The 3587-nt window shown below is 33.7% G+C and overlaps 1 long non-coding RNA gene across 1 annotated transcript in view; it reads left to right on the top strand.

Moving 5' to 3' along the window:
• The first annotated feature begins 218 nt into the window (after nt 1–218).
• The window catches only part of LOC145277024 (uncharacterized), a 321484-nt gene continuing 318115 nt past the window's right edge, over nt 219–3587 (top strand). The window contains exon 1 of the long non-coding RNA XR_013868086.1: nt 219–3587. This exon is cut by the window's right edge and continues 1855 nt beyond it. This is a non-coding gene — a long non-coding RNA (uncharacterized LOC145277024).

Genomic DNA, 3587 nt, shown 5'->3' with positions numbered 1-3587 from the left:
GGAAATTGTTTATGTTATCAATGGTCAAAAATCGACAGCGCGACAAGTTTCAATTCCTGGGAAACGAACGATTGAGCCAATGCTACTGCGATCAACAGCCACACTACATCATAAAGATGCGGGGTTTGCTTGAACTACTCATGCAACTGTAGACAATATAAGCAGCATCTCCTCCTACCCACTCGAATGTTCATCTATACCTCCCACTATCCCGCGTTCTTCTATGTACCTTTCTTCTACGAAGGCGCTCGCTTGGTTTACTCAGCACCCATAGGCTTCCTTTCTTCATCTTGTTTTCCGCTTCACTTGGCCTTGTTATCTCTCTCTCTTTCTTTCTCTTTCTATCATCTTCTCTTTCTCATTCTCTATCTAACGCTTCTCCGTCCTATCTTTATGCGGAATATACACGCCAATAGTTCCATCTCCATCCCTATCTTTCTATTGCTCACGCTCTATCGCTTCTTGTTGGTACTTGCTCGATCTAACCAGCCTCCTTCCTCTCTCGTCTCGTCTTTTCCCGGGTTTCGCTAGTTCGCGATCGATCGTCTCGGAGACGACACACCATCACGGAGGAAAGGACTAAAAGGAGGGGAAGGACGATTCATAAATGATTTAACGTACATCTCGTCAAATCCGTTTATTATTATTATTTAATACAACAAGCGGCGTTTGTATCAGTGATGATACCCAGTAAAAAGAAACCCCTGGGACCCACGGTGTCTACCAAGGTAAAGGAACCACGCAGGAAAGTGAAGAAACTTCCAGAGAATTCTCCGGACCGGGAACGAAAACCGGGATCATGAGAGTCCATTATTTATTTTTTTTAAAACAAAAGCACGAAAAGAAAAGGGCTTTTCTTTAGATTCGCAACAGATACTAAAGTTTCTAAAAGAATAAACTAAAACGAAAGTTTTGATATATTAAACAGACAAAAAAAACTAAAACAAAAAAAAACAACAACAACAACAAAAAACTAAAAAAACATAAATAAAATAAAATCCATTGGTTCCTAAGAATAATTATAATCGAAATAACATCTCTACTCATCACTAAAAAATCTGTTTATCTGCATTGACGAATTGTCACACAACCTTTCAATTATACGCAGTAAAGTTCATACTGATATCGAGCTCACTTACAGAGAACCAAAATACGATCGTCACAAAGAACACTGACCGCGTAATCACCACATATCTAATATGAATTATGCATGTCGTCACAGCCACACAGAAAAAAAAAACAAAAACAAAAACAAAACAATTCACGGATACCAAACGAATAAGAGGGACATTATATACATCTTGAATATACTTCCATCGACAACTTAACAGTTATATTTGCTCGTTCGCCGATGTATATAATAATTGTACACCAACCAAAAGCAAATATACATGAGATACATATACGCTACTAATCAACAGGAAATATCTATATGCAGAGAGAAGTATACATCCAATGAATAGAACATGAATTGTGTCTGTAAAATGATGTGATTAAAAATGGTATCCAAGTTGGTTTGTATAAATTGAAAATACTCAAACACTCGTTTGATTTTATCGCACATCTATCTATCTATCTATCTATCTATCTATCTATATATATATATATATATATATATATATATATATATATATATATCTATACACACATACAGATATGTACATACGTACGTAGATATATGAAAGGGATAAAAAGGTTACATGAATTCTGCATGCCACATATGCTAATATAAGACATATTCCGTAAAAATCACACAAGAAAATACGCTCACACTCATCTATACATATACGCCCAGCCATCCACGCACCCATCTACTATATATATATATATATATATATATATATATATATATATATATATATATATATATATATATATATATATATATATATATATATATACTGTAACGGTAATAGTATCATTACAAAAATAGTTACATATTCTTGTGTATAAATACACAAGTATAAGGTACACATCTACTAAAATCACATAAACGCACACAACTTTGCAGACATGAACTCAAATTCATATAAATATATATTGTAACAAACGCACGTATTCGTACACAAGCTTTACAGTTCACACAAAAATCTGACTTATATTTATAAATAAATAATGTTGCACTTTTTATAAAACTAGAAGATACGCAGTTTATAGTTTACACAATAACACACAAGTGAATAATATGCACACAACTAAATAATATACACGCAACTAAATAATAGGCACACAACTAAATAATATGCACACAACTAAATATTATACACACAACAAAATGATATGAATGCAACTGAATAATATACACACGGATAAATAATATACACACAACTAAATAATATACACAAGACTAAATAATATGAACGCAACTAAATAATATACACACAACGAAATAATATACACACAACTAAATTATTTACACACATTTATTTTAATATTGAAGGGGCAATGAGTTTCCATTTACGGACTTCTTATCACCGGACTACTTTGAATGTCAAGAGTCCGAAAAGGCGAACGATAATAGGGAAACGGCATCTACGTCTTAGAAAAGAATCCGCGACCGCCAAGCCGAAAACGGCAGCATTTATTTTCAAGAAGCTAACAACAGTTTTGACTTTGCCGAAAGCACGATGCATCCGCAGTTATTGCAACTATCGAGAAAAACCTTCGCCGAATAATAATAATAATAATAATAATAATAACAACACCTACACACTTAATAACTTATGTCTCAGCTCAGCACACTCATTACTATCCCACTAAGACACCCCCACATAAATCTAACCATCCCCTTATATTAAACACACACACACACACACACACACACACACACACACACACACACACACACACACACACACACACACACAATGCAGAGAACATTTTAAGGGCAAGCCCTCAAGTAAAAAAAAACTGTTATACATTCCTCTGATCTAAGGGCACTTTTAAAACAGGAGTAAAAGGGACAGGTGCTTGGGCATCCCTCGCACCCCCCTTCTGCACGTCCCTGTATATAAACGTAAAAAGAATGTGTATGGTTACAGCTGTGTCAGAACAGTGATATATTTATGTTTAGACGAACTTCAACGATTAAATAATAATATAAACATGTCTTGGTATGTCTATATGTATGCTTGATTTATATTAGTTTGCTTTCCTATTCGATTTTAGTGAATGTATGCATAATACGTACGAAAATCGATTTGCGTATGTTTAATAAAACGGTAAGATTCACTATTCATTATAGCCAGGTATATTTGTTTTGGTAACGCATGTAATATGCTTGCTGACTTTGTGTAAATGTCTAGTACAGGTTTTCTTTTTTTGTTAATTTGATACATACATAATACAATATATTAATCTACTAACAAATCTATAACACAGTGGGTGTATCTATTGATTGTAGTCTGGTATATTTGTTTTGGTAAGACCTATAATATACTTAGAGAGCTTTGTGTATATGTGTCGTACACGGACTGCTTGTTTCGTATTTTATACATACGTACAGCATTATATTAATCTTTAAACACGCCTATAACTCTTTCATACTAACTGTATAATTTTGTCCTTAAAACTTTCTATTAAAATGA

This window comes from Euprymna scolopes, chromosome 5 (genome assembly GCF_053919585.1).
Source record: "Euprymna scolopes isolate OS-2025 chromosome 5, ASM5391958v1, whole genome shotgun sequence".
Classification (NCBI taxonomy): domain Eukaryota; kingdom Metazoa; phylum Mollusca; class Cephalopoda; order Sepiida; family Sepiolidae; genus Euprymna; species Euprymna scolopes.
Note: the sequence above shows the minus strand (reverse complement) of the source record. Positions and strands in the feature narration are given on the sequence as shown.